This window comes from Camellia sinensis, chromosome 5 (assembly GCF_055761805.1).
Source record: "Camellia sinensis isolate YWXY chromosome 5, ASM5576180v1, whole genome shotgun sequence".
Lineage (NCBI taxonomy): Eukaryota > Viridiplantae > Streptophyta > Magnoliopsida > Ericales > Theaceae > Camellia > Camellia sinensis.
In genome coordinates this window covers 53,997,173-54,011,344 of record NC_138965.1, presented here as the reverse complement: position 1 = coordinate 54,011,344, position 14,172 = coordinate 53,997,173, and the positions used below count along the sequence as shown (strand labels likewise).

At 34.3% G+C, this 14,172-nt stretch overlaps 1 long non-coding RNA gene across 1 annotated transcript; it reads right to left on the bottom strand.

Annotated features, from left to right (window-relative positions):
* Positions 1–10,472: 10,472 nt before the first annotated feature.
* Positions 10,473–14,172, bottom strand: LOC145790109 (uncharacterized). The gene is made up of 3 exons (XR_014328748.1): positions 13,931–14,172; positions 13,724–13,812; positions 10,473–10,903 (listed from the first exon to the last, which is right to left on the bottom strand). It is a non-coding gene; the product is annotated as an uncharacterized LOC145790109 (long non-coding RNA).

The following is a 14,172-nucleotide window of genomic DNA, read 5'->3' as shown; positions in this document are numbered from 1 at the left end:
TGTAACATAGCCACATCCTCCTTATTATAACAATGTTTAAACCTGCAAGTTCGAGAGGTTATTGTGAGTTGATAGTTGCTAAAATAAGTTTCGCATGATACTTTGTAATGTGTTGAAAAGGACTGGCTGTGATAAAAAGTTATACATATAGTGATTCTCTTTGGAATTGTGCACGGAAGTATTTGATGGTCGAATAATAAGTTATACATATGGTGATTCTGTTTTGTTCATGCGTAATCTGTGATCTGTAATCAGGATTTCTTATAAGGAATGGTCGAATAATATAAAGAACCCCACCTATATGATGAGTCTGCCCATATGATACCGGTAAAAAAAAAAAAAAAAAAAAAAAAACTGATAAGTTACAACAAAAATTGGAAGTTTGTTTATGTATTTTAATGCAAATTGTTAAACTAATCCCTATTCTGTATTTAAAAAGGGGTTACGTAAAGTTTATGACTAACTAGTCAATTTGAACTTATGACGACATAACCAAGTGTCTAATATGTTACGAGAAGTTACGAAACTATATGTTCTTTGTTTTGATATTATAAGGATGATTTGTGATCACATGTTTTTAAATAGTAAGTATTTTCCGAAGTGATCAAAATGTTATGAGCTTCCGACATGTTTATGACATGATAAGCTTTCTGGATAATTTTCCAAAATGACTAGATACGCTACGAAGCTCCGAATGTTCAAGATATGACAAGATTTCTGAAAGAAATATTTTGCTATGCATGAATGAGTTCTTCATTTGATAATTTATTGTTGCATATTTGATGAAAGCTCTATGTTGAGCTTCAAGCTATTCTGCCCTATCTGTTATAAGTTGAATCGAAGATTGTTCTGTCAAAGTTTAAATGAGTTTAATGCTATTGAGAATTATTCCATCATCTGATATCTTTGAAAGGCCTGATAAGTTTCCGAGTAATATCTCTGAACAACGTATTGTATGTACGTATGAAGGGTTTGAAGAACTTTATGTATTACATATTTTTGGAAAATGTTTTTGTCCATGTTAGAAACATTTTAATACCTATGGGACAAGAATATAAGAATTTCATGGCAAATGTATTATGTGCTTGATGTCATGATGTTGACTTTGAGATCTTCTAAGCCAGCATGGATTTTAAATGAGTACTACTTTACTGTAATGTGGGAAGTATGACCATTAAGGTTTGATCTGTATTTGATGTTACGAATCCTCTACTCTGAACATGTAATTTCTTGATATGAGATTTAAGTTGGCATTTGGAGTCTGTTAGAGATTTAATTTGAACTGATAAGTTTAATTCAGATAATGAACAAAGAGCCATGAAGTCGTTGATTTAGAACTTAATTGCTACGATGGGTCTAATTATTGTGTGAAGTATATACCTTTGAAACGCGATTATGTCGTGAATGTTTCCTTAACCTTTAAGGAATTATGATAATGGGGGTTATTTGTGAGTTTGAATTATGTTTGATAGTTTATGAGCTGCATGCAAATGAATACTTGAAATGAATTCATTTCTGAATACCCTTAAGTTGTTATATTATGTGAAAGATATGATTTGTGGAGTAATAAATTAAAATGTACAAGGTTATGAATAATGAGACGATTCTTTGATGTTAGTAAGTATTATTATCAATTGGGTTACCAAGTAGTTAGTAGAGATGAATTACTTGTGATTTTGGGAGCAAATTCCATCGGAGTTGACAGTATAGAATTGTGAATGGCCAAATGATTGAGAAATGTTATATGTCCAGGACGGAACTAAACTTATAACAAGGTGAATCAAGTTTGGAGGACCAAACTTCTTAAGGTGGGGAGAATGTAACGACCCCAAAGTGCGTATAGAAAGTTATCCTTATTTAATTAGGGGTTAATGTGTTTGCTATTGGAATTAAAGAACTATCCGTTGAGTTATGTCTTTGAAACTGGAATTGGTGACCTTACCAAACAATCTGAAAATTTTCCCTCCGCTCGAGCGAAGTAGTTGGCGCTCGAGCGTACTTTTGGGGTCTCCAGTAATTTTGCAGGCAGACTGAAATTCTGGGAGAGGTGATTTTCCGCTTGAGCGTATAAGTGGGCGCTCGAGCGGGTCGCCTGGTTAAGTTTGATTCTGAAACACGTGGAATCATTTTTGATGTTCTTCTTAGTGTGTTTGGAATGTTCTTACCTTATTTTGGGTTATTGATTGAGATGTTAATATGATGGTAAAGTAAGATTGGATCAAAAACTTTAATTTGAATAATTCGTTTACGACCAACCGTCACTCTTTTGGCCTTTTCTTTTTCCACACTTGGAATTTGGATGTGAGGTTAGAACCATTGGAAAGTTTATTTTCGGGGCTTCAATTTGGACACAAGAACGACCTAAAACGAAGTCTGGATGGGAGAGTTACATCTGTTTGAAGTTTTGGAATCTGTGCTGAGAGCAGGTCCGCTCGAGCAGGAATAGGGACGCTCGAGCGGGTTTTTCGGGGCAGCAGCTTTAAAAACGGGATTTTAGACCATTTCTTATATCTTTCTTCCTCCCTCTTCCTTTCTCTTTGCCTAAGTCTGAAACCCTAACTCTCAAACCTTTGATTTCATCTATTTTTACCAACAATCCACCATGGATCGTGCATCAAGGGTGAAGAAGAAGTGAAGATCAACTTTTCCAACCGATTAGATTTTGGGATTTCGAGAGGATGCATTCAACCTAGCTTCTTTGCTTTCAATTTCGAGGTAGGGGGTTCTCTTAGCCTTGAATGTTTATGATTCAAAGTGATTTTGTTGGTACTTTGGGATTTTATTGACATTTTGGAATCTTGAGTTGATTATGGGATAGGGACACTTATGGCTTTATGTTTATGCACAATTGGGGCTTCCACTCTACTTCACAAAGGATGTTGAATGTTTTTAGCATATTGGCATATAGTAATTGTTGATTCGGCGATTTCACTAAGAAAAGAGGAAAACCCCCAATTTTCTTGGAAACCTAGGTTGATTAATGATGATAACTAATGAATTGGCCCAAATTGAAAGTAGAGTAATGAAATTGAGATATTGAATTAAATGTGTTCAAGTTTAATTGGAATTTGGAAATATTTGGAAATTATGTTTAAAATTTGCGAATGAACTTTGTTATAAATGTTGGAATTCATGCTATCATGGAAAGGAAAAATTAGGGGAATAATTTAGTAAGGATATGGATGACATGAACTCGGTTTTGGAATGTTAAAATGAAATTCAAGGGTTTATTTTGTATTATGTTGAATTGCAAATGGTGTTAATGAACTAAATGATGTTGTACTATGATGAATTATGTTTGAATTACGTGACTTGTGTAGGATTAGCTACAAGGATGGACCATGCACCTGAACACTGTGAGTAGTAGTACGCTTTACCACCGCTAATGCTTGCCATTAGTATTTTGTTAATTTCGTTACTTAGGTATGTAAATGATTCAAGGAAGATAAATGTTATATGTATGTAAATGATTCAAGGAAGATAAATGTTATATATATATAAATGATTCAAGGAAGATAAATGTTATATGTATGTAAATGATTCAAGGAAGATAAATGTTATATATATATATATATAAATGATTCAAGGAAGATAAATGTTATATGTATGTAAATGATTCAAGGAAGATAAATGTTATATGTATATAAATGATTCAAGGAGGATAAATGTTATATGTTTATGTAAATGATTCAAGGAAGGTACATAAGTAAGAGAAAGAATGAAACAACCCTCCTATGATTCTGGAATTCTGTAAGACTCTGAAATAAGTTTGCTATGATAATGTTTGGGCTAAATGCCAACAAGTTTAATGCCAATACATGTAAGAGCTAAAGGCCAACAAGTTTAAATAATCAAGAAATGCTCTTGTTATGATATGTTATGTTTGAATTAATGAATTCATGATATCGTTAGCACATGGCCCTTACCCGGGGGTAATAATACTGTGGTTTAAATAATTAAGTTACAAGTTTAAGTATATTACAAGTATAAGCATGTTACAAGTTCACGTATGTTATAAATTTAAGTATGTTACAAGTTTGAGTACGATACAAGCTTAAGTATGTTACAAGCTATGTTACAAGTTTACGTATGTACAAGTTCAAGTATGTTTCGAGTATTTATTTACAAGGGCTTTATGCCATTTACAAGGGCTTCATGCCATTTTCAAGGGCTTCATGCCACTTTCAAGGGCTTCATGCCATTTTCAAAGGCTTTAATGCCAACATGTTTCAAGGGTTTAAATGCCAATATGTTTCAAGGGCTTTAATGCCAATATGTTTCAAGGCCTTAAATGCCAATATGTTTCAAGGGCTTTATGCCATTCTTATAAGGGCTTTATGCCATTCTGATAAGGGCTTTATGTCATTCTGATAAGGGCTTCGTGCCATGTATACAAGGGCTATATGCCATTATGTTTAAAAGCTTAATGTTAATGTGTTAAAGGGCTTAAAACCATTATGACTCACGATTGGGGCCTAAGGCCATTTGAAATGAAAACAGGAACAGATTAACTACATGATCTTCGCATTTATTTATGCATTGTTATGTATTATGTTTAAATTGTGCATTTATGTATCATACTATTCACTGAGCTTGGCTCACCCTATGTTATGTCTGTTTCTGTAGGTAACCAACCAAGTGGTCAGTCCTAAGCCATGACGCTTGTCCTTTTTGGTCAACCTTCCCATGTCCAAGCCTAAGAGAAGCTGCTCTTATTTTCATGAAGTTTTGACGAACTTTGGTTTTGCACTCTAGTTGTTGGCGTAAAGTTGACATGTGTGCAACACTTCGTTCTCTAATGTTTTTGTTATATGCCCAATTACAGGGCTGGGCCTGTATATATGTATGTATATAACCGATGTTCAGGTGTATGTTTTAGATTTTATTTGTCTCTTAAAAGTTTATGATCCTAGCATGATAATGGTAGCTCAATGGAGTTTGTTTCTATTGTCAAATTTTGATATTTAATGCTTCCGTTCAAGCCCCATATGATATATATATAACAGGTTAAGTGTCCGTTACTGAAGTGGTCATGCCCAAACTTCTAGGGACGAGTTCAGGGCGTGACAGCAGGTGAGTCTGAAATTTTAGTCTTTTCTTCTCTTTAGGCTGAGTGTATCTCACTCTTGTTTGGTCTCTCTCTCTCTCTAAAAACCATTTCCTCTCCCTTCTCTCTACATTTCCCTACGCCAAATTGGATCAAAACCTTGATTTCTTAAGATCCATTAGAGTTCTATCATAGTTTCTTCATCAAAGTTGGTTAACTACTCGAGGGCTTCATTGTGTGTGGTGAAGATCGAGTTTCGACACCGTTGATTTTGGGGGTTTCATCTTATTTCTTCTTCAAAACTTGAGGTAGGGATTTTCTTAAAGTTATATATATGTTTTTGTAAGATCTATATGATTTTCGAAATCATTTTTCGATAGCTCTGAAAATTGATTGTTGATTCAAGAAGTTGAGCGATTTTGAAAGTGGGTTTGACACTTGTTCTTTTAAAATGATTTGATGGGTTTTGACCTTCGTTGATTGAAGAAAAGATGATTTTTGGAAAGTTTTCTTTCAAAAGATTTGAGTTGTATAGTTTTAGTGAGAAAACCTAGAATTTGGGGATTTTTTTTAAGAGACTGAAAATCCATAAATGATATTGTTATATTTATTTTGTGTGTCAAAATAAATGGATGTTTGGAAATTTTCTTATTTATATTTATATAAATGATGAATTTCAGGGAATATGAGAATTATTGTTCATTTTGAAAATTATTGTTCAAAACGTTGAAATAGTCTTGAAATGACTAATTGTTGAGGATACTTAAGAATGAGGAATTATGTTATTCCTTGGATGATGAATTGGAATAAAAGTATTTATATTCATCTTGTGTTATTGTCATATCAATTCATTTGATTATATTAAATTTTGAAAGTTGATTTGAAAACTTGCATTGAGAAAAGAATGTTGAAAAACAAGTTTTCATGGAATGGTTTTGGGGTAAATATGTTGGTAAGTCTTGATAGGTGGTGTAGATGATATTAAATAAGTTGGCTTGAGAGTCCGGGGTGAAAAACCAAAAACCCGCGCGGATAGGTGTCGAGCCTTCCGGTTAATGCCGGTAAAAATGACAAATTGGTAGTACTTGTATAGTCTATTTGCAGACATCGACCTAGGGATTACCAGAGTCGTATTTATCGCTCTTGAAATAAATTGTTAAGTTTTGAAGAATTGAAATTGCATGACATCATTGAACCTGAGAGTTTTCAAAGATGAAAATGTGATTTTCTTTCAAAAGAGCACATCATGGCATGTGCATTTCATCTCTTGAGACTTGTATAAAATGTGTATACTTTGTTAAGGATTTCCTACTGGGCTTTATGCCCACCCTACGGGATTTTTGTGCAGGAAAAGATGTGGTGATGCCACCTAACTAAAGGTGAGGAAATGTGTGTTGAGAGTACGAGACTCTCATTTTGTTGTGACTCTGTATGTAAGCAAAGAGCCATATGTGTGTGGGTTTGAATAACCGTTTTGTGTAACCAAACTCAAGCCTTGGAAACTTGTAAACCCTTGGGGGTATTTATTTATTTATTTACTTGTTGTCAGATTAATGTATTGTTGCATGAAGAACTATTGATCATGTAATGTAAGTTTGGAGATTTATATTCGGTTTTCCTTGAAAGAGCCATGATTGTTGTATTATCATTTGGGTTAGAAATTTGGAGCGTTACATCTACAGTTTTCCAAAAAAATTCTAGAGGTTGTTTACTCATATTTTCAATTATTTTTTAGATTATTTCTTCTAATCCTTTTTGAAGTTCATCTCCTGATAATCCTTTTTCTATCAATTGCTTATTTATAGTAGGGTCAAATTCATTTTACTCCCTTGCGATTTGAGGCTAAAGCATTTTATCCCCAGTGGTTCAAATATAGCTATCAAGTCCCCATGTAATTTTGGATTGAAGTACAACCGTTAATGATATATGTGAAATAACTATAATAAATCCTATATTTTTGTTGTTATTTACTTTCTCTCTCTTCTCTCATACACATAATTTATAATATCTACTATTAATTCAATTAAATTGCAATTAGTTATAAATTCCAAATTATTTATTTTAATTCTTATCTTTTTATTCTAATTTTAATTTAATTATATTTTGATCACAATTAATCCTAAATATTTACTTATTTACTTTAATTCTTACTTTTGAATCTAATTTTAATTTAATTATAATTTAGATCACAATTAATTATAAATTATTAATTATTTTTAGATTATTTCTATAGTTTTCTAAAAAATTCTAGAGATTGTTTACTCATATTTTCAATTATTTTTTAGATTATTTCTTCTAATCTTTTTGGAAGTTCATCACCCGATAATCCTCTTTCTATCAATTGCTTATTTATAGTAGGGCAAAATTCATTTTACTCCCTTGTCACTTAAGGTTAAAGCATTTTATCCCCCAATAGTTCAAATATAGCCATCAAGTCCCCATGTTGTTTTGGACCACAGTACAACCGTTAACATTGTTAACTATAGATGTCAAAATGACGGTAATAAATCCTATATATATTTTTTTTGTTATTTTCTTTCTCTCTCTTCTCTCATACACATAATTTATAATATCTAATATTAATTAAATCACAATTAGTTATAAATTCTTAATTATTTATTTTAATTCTTATCTTTTTATTCTAATTTTAATTTAATTTTATTTTGATCACAATTAATCTAAATATTTAATTATTTACTTTAATTCTTACTTTTTAATCTAATTTTAATTTAGATCACAATTAATTATAAATTGTTAATTATTTATTGTAATTACTAACATGTTAATATACTTTTAATTTAATTATATTTTAGATCAATTCTTAATTATTACTTATTTTATATTTTTATTTAATATCTTAATTATATTTTATATTTTAAATCAATCCTTAATTATATTTTAATTTATTTTATTTTAATTAACTTATTAATATAAATTTAGGTTTTGAAAAATTGGGGTAAAATTGTCTTTCTATTGTATTCATTTCACTTTATTTTTTCAAAAAATCAAAGGAAATTCTATTTTTATACACTTAATTATCACAGTCACATCTTCTCCCAGTACATACACTTATTAATTTAATTATTAATTAATTTTCTCAATCCACACACTAAAAGTTACAATTATATCTTTTACTCATAATTATTGTATACACACCACTCAACCCTTATTTCCACACACTTGTTAAGTGACCCTGCTTCCAGATTTATAGACTCATTGTAGACTCATGTAATGACCATTCAAGATCACAGTGTGAAGTGAAGTGAAATGAGGACAAAGTCCTCCATTGAAAACCCTATTGAACCTCTATTAAAAACACTAAACCCTCCAAAATATTGTTGAAGATGAGGTATCTTTCTATTTTGTTATTGCATTTATCATTTCTAAATCTTTGTGCACTTCATAGCCATAAAACCGCCATTTTTTTTTGTTTTTTCTTAATTTTTTTTAATATGTTTTTCGGTTTGGAGATTTCCGCTTTGGTTTTCTGAAATTATACATTTAATTCGAAACTTAACTTCCGAATAAAAGTGATTAGTTCAACAAATTTGTTCCGAAAAAATATTTAAAAAAAAATCAACAGTTGATGTCCGAATATAATAAAATAATTCGGCAGTCAATATTCAAATGTAATGAAATAATTCGGCACTAGTTGTCCGACTGAAAACCGTGAAAGGAAAAATAGAAAGTTCTGCACGAAAAAACTAAGGTTGCATTTGGTTTAGTTTTGGAATTGTGATTATCTTTTTAGAGTTGTGATTTGAGTGTGAAATTGTGAGTTGAATTTTAAAAGAGAAAATTTGTTTAGTTATGAGTTTTTAAAGGTGTTTTTGAATTTTGAATTTTGAAAAGAGCGGATTGGGTCTACCCGATTGTTTGCCCGAACATCCTCGCGGACGTTCGGCTGGTTGACCGGAATAGTGAATTTTTATTTATTTATTTATTATTATTTTTTTTGCAACCTTTTATTTGAAAAAAAAAATTATATTTGTTTTAGATATTTTTTAAATATAGAAATTATTTTTTTTAGATTTTTTATAAAAATATTTAACAATCCATTTACTAACCATCTGCACACCATATCATCAAAAGAGTTATGAATTGAGTTTTGTGTTGCGTGTTTAGTTATAAGTTTTGAAATTAATTTTTGAATTGAGTTTTGTATAATTTTGAGTTGTGTGTTTGGTTATGAGTTTTGAAAAGTGTGCCTTTGGAATCATAATTCCAAAGGTAAACCAAACGGAGCCTAACATTTTCATCACTAATAGAGTATAAATCTAAAGATTAAAGCAATATGAGAGTTGTTATGAGAGTATTGCTTTGGAAGCAATAGATGAGTATAGAGTGTCTAGCAAGTAAAGTAACAACAATGGAAAAATTAGGATTTGTTTTTTTTACTCAAAATGTGTACATTGAGATTTTTTTTTTTTTTTTTTCAAGTTGTGTACAGAGAATATTTTCATATAATATTATGGGTGCTAGTGGATGTCTATTATGGTTATTTTAGTTTAGGATATAATTGTCATTAAAATAATATTTCATTAAGTGTGTGCACCGAACTAACACTACAAGAAAATACACTTTTGGCGACTAAAAAATTAGTCGCCAAAAGTACATATTTTAGTCGCCGAAAGTATTTCCCGACTAAATAATTTGGTCGTTGGATTTGTCGGCCATACATAGTCGCCGAAGGCATTAGTGACTAAAATTCATTTCGTCGCCATAAGTAGTACAAAATACCGACTACCATGTTAGTAGGCAAAAAAGAAGGTATTGGCGACGAAAACAGTCTTAGTCGCGGATAACAGACATTGCCGACTAAACCGTTAGCCGCCCAAACCGTTCATTAAATATTTTAACTCAACTATTAGATACTAATGTTTTTGTCGCTAAAAAATACAATATCTACGGCGGCAATGTTTTAGTCGCTAATAGTGCAACTTCAACGACTAATGTTTAGTCGCCCATGATTTTTGTTATGTTTTGGCGACTAAAGATTTAGTCGCCAAAATTGGTTGGGGTTTTAGCTACTAAAATAGGTTGTCGCCATAGATGTTTTCGAGTTGTTTTGGCTACCAAAAATTTTGTCGCCAAAAGTCCTTTCAGCTTCAGCCACTACACATTTAGTCGCCATAACTATTTTCCAGTTTTTTTGGCTACTAAATTATTAGTCGCCATAACTATTTTTATTCGTTTTGGCTACTAAAAATTTAGTCGCCAAAAGATTTTTCTTTTTAACTACAAATTGATTTCTCACCAAAAGCGTCATTTTATATTTTTGTTTTGTTTGTTTAATTTTACTAAATTTCGTCCGAACCTGTATGTATCCACTGCAACCTGTAATACGTATACAACCTGTATGTATCATCTGCATGGTTCACTTAGAACCATAAAACAAAAATGAACACCTGCTATAAATATTCCAATTACAAATAATAATGTAAACTTATGTACGAACGAACTATATATATTCCAATTACAAATAATAACATCATACATTCCAAATACGTTACCAAAATTATGTCCTCTATACACAACATTTTTACTATACTATGCATTGTAATGACCATTTGACAAGGTACAAATTACTATGGTAATATGTACCACGACAAAAGGTAATACAAGCTCCAAAAATATTATGTACCCCACCATAAATTATATGTACGATGCATCCAAATTCCACGGTTCATTAATACAAGCTCCAAAAATACTTTCTACCCCGTCAAAAATTATATGTTCGATGCATCCACAGTCCACAGCAAAAAGTATAGGATGACAAAAAACTTCCCAACTTTCCCAGCCTGTGTATCTTCCGATAAAAAATTAGAAGATCCACATGTCAATGCCAAAAGCCATCTACACAACAAAAATTACACCCATTAGTTCCATTGTCACATACATGAGAAAACCTACAATAAAACCATCATATTATAATATTATTAACCCGTAATATCATTATTTAATAATAAAATATCAAGTAAGATGGGTAAATTTCACAATACAAATGTAACTATTAGATTTAATGCATCCAGTAACTACCACAGTTACGTAGTGAGGTTCACTCATCCAATTAAAAACCTTATCATAAAATAATAATATCATAGGTTAATAATAATGTGATTTCATCGTTATATTAAAATTTTCCAACATAAAGGGTTTGTTCATTGAACAATAGTACAAACTCTCTCTTTCTCTCTCTCTCTAGTATTCTCATAAAGGTGTCTCAGAGTTCTTGTTTACTCAACCTCTTCAAAAACCATTTTAGTCACCCAGATTTTCTGTCATAACCCAAAAAAATAAAGTTACAATGATTAAAAAAGCCATTTTAGTCACCTGAAATTTTAGAGCTTAGTTATATGGTAAGTGTCCATAGTACTACATGGGCAGGTTAACCATTATCATAGGTAGATGGCTTTTGGCCCTCGAAGCCCTCTTTTCGGCTCAGTTTATGGCGTTTTTCACGCTAACTCCCAACGTACACGTGGTAATTGCATCCCGTCTGTCCCCACAGGTCCTATTTGACATGAGGAAGCTACCCGTGCCATCCCCGTAGTGCTTTGGGGGCTACTATCAAATTTCGGCCCTCGAAGCCCTTTTTTCGGCTCAGTTTATGGCGTTTTTCACGCTAACTCCCAACGTACACGTGCTAATTACGTCCCGTCTGTCCCTACAGGTCCTATTTGACATGAGGAAGCTACCTGTGCCATCCCCGTAGTGCTTTGGGGGATGCTCTCAAATTTCGGCCCTCGAAGCCCTTTTTTCGGCTCAGTTTATGGCGTTTTTCACGCTAACTCCCAACGTACACGTGCTAATTACGTCTCGTCTGTCCCCACAGGTCCTATTTGACATGAGGAAGCTACCCGTGCCATCCCCGTAGTGCTTTGGGGGCTGCTCTCAAATTTCGGCCCTCGAAGCCCTTTTTTCGGCTCAGTTTATGGCGTTTTTCACGCTAACTCCCAACGTACACGTGCTAATTACATTCCGTCTGTCCCCACAGGTCCTATTTGACATGAGGAAGCTACCCGTGCCATCCCCGTAGTGCTTTGGGGGCTGCTCTCAAATTGCGGCCCTCGAAGCCCTTTTTTCGGCTCAGTTTATGGCGTTTTTCACGCTAACTCCCAACGTACACGTGCTAATTACGTCCCGTCTGTCCCCACAGGTCCTATGTGACATGAGGAAGCTACCCGTGCCATCCCCGTAGTGCTTTGGGGGATGCTCTCAAATTTCGGCCCTCGAAGCCCTTTTTTCGGCTCAGTTTATGGCATTTTTCACGCTAACTCCCAACGTACACGTGCTAATTACATTCCGTCTGTCTCCACAGGTCCTATTTGACATGAGGAAGCTACCCGTGCCATCCCCGTAGTGCTTTGGGGGCTGCTCTCAAATTGCGGCCCTCGAAGCCCTTTTTTTGGCTCAGTTTATGGCGTTTTTCACACTAACTCCCAACGTACACGTGCGAATTATGTCCCGTCTGTCCCCACAGGTCCTATTTGACATGAGGAAGCTACCCGTGCCATCCCCGAAGTGCTTTGGGGGCTGCTCTCAAATTTCGGCCCTCGAAGCCCTTTTTTCGGCTCAGTTTATGGCGTTTTTCACGCTAACTCCCAACGTACACGTGCTAATTACATCCCGTCTGTCCCCACAGGTCCTATTTGACATGAGGAAGCTACCCGTGCCATCGCCGTAGTGCTTTGGGGGCTGCTCTCAAATTTCGGCCCTCGAAGCCCTTTTTTCGGCTCAGTTTATGGCGTTTTTCACGCTAACTCCCAACGTACACGTGCTAATTACGTCCTGTCTATCCCCACAAGTCCTATTTGACATGAGGAAGCTACCCGTGCCATCCCCGAAGTGCTTTGGGGGCTGCTCTCAAATTTCAGCCCTCGAAGCCCTTTTTTCGGTTCAGTTTATGGCGTTTTTCACGCTAACTCCCAACGTACACGTGCTAATTACATCCCGTCTGTCCTCACAAGTCCTATTTGACATGAGGAAGCTACCCGTGCCATCCCCGTAGTGCTTTGGGGGCTGCTCTCAAATTGCGGCCCTCGAAGCCCTTTTTTCGGCTCAGTTTATGGCGTTTTTCACGCTAACTCCCAACGTACACGTGATAATTACGTCCCGTCTGTCCCCACAGGTCCTATTTGACATGAGGAATCTACCCGTGCCATCCCCGTAGTGCTTTGGGGGCTGCTCTCAAATTTCGGCCCTCGAAGCCCTTTTTTCGGCTAAGTTTATGGCGTTTTTCACTCCAACTCCCAACGTACACGTGCTAATTACGTCCCGTCTGTCCCCACAGGCCCCACTGCCATCCCTGCAGTGCGTTTGGTGTACATAAAGGTGCACTATGGAGAAGAATTATTTGCAACAAATATATATTGGATGTGACTAGGTGGCATTGTGTCCATTGCAAACCAGAGTAATATCCTAAGAAAACTGCTTTTCAAAAATCCAAACAAATTTTAATTTTGTTTTACACATTATTCAGTTCAAATTAGTGTTGGTTTTATTTTTACAAATTTATTATTAAGAATCACATATTCATTCTTCACAGTTAGCGTTTTGAAATCAAAGCTCCTTTGCAGTAGTTATATTGCACTCGTTATATTGTATTAAATCAAAATTCATTCTAATTTCTCTTTAGCCTTAAATCTCAAATCACATTCAATTGGACTTGGTTACCTTATAGAAATCAGAGTACGGTCCTTTCTGTAATGTATCAAAACACCAGGTCGGCTGCTGCAATGTCTACTCACATTATGCCTCATAACCTATTCGAAGCACATCACAAAGAAAATATTTTCATACCAACTTTAGAAAACAATTCTATGTCAATATGATCCATATTTTTTGTAGTACAACTTGCAGTGCCAAGAAAATTATGTTTACCGAATAGTAGGATGACCATCTGAACCTGGCAAGAGGGTTGTGAGCCGTGACACCACGTCGTTTAGATGATTGAGTTGTACTTGTTGTGCCTCCCGTGCTTTTTTTTCTTCATCAACTTGTTTGATTAGCTGCTCTCTTTCCCTCGTAATTTCCTCCCGATCTCTTTCGCGCGCCTCTTTCTCCTTCAATAGCTCCTCCCGATCTCTTTGCCGCTCCTCTTTCTCCTTCAATAGCTCCTCCCG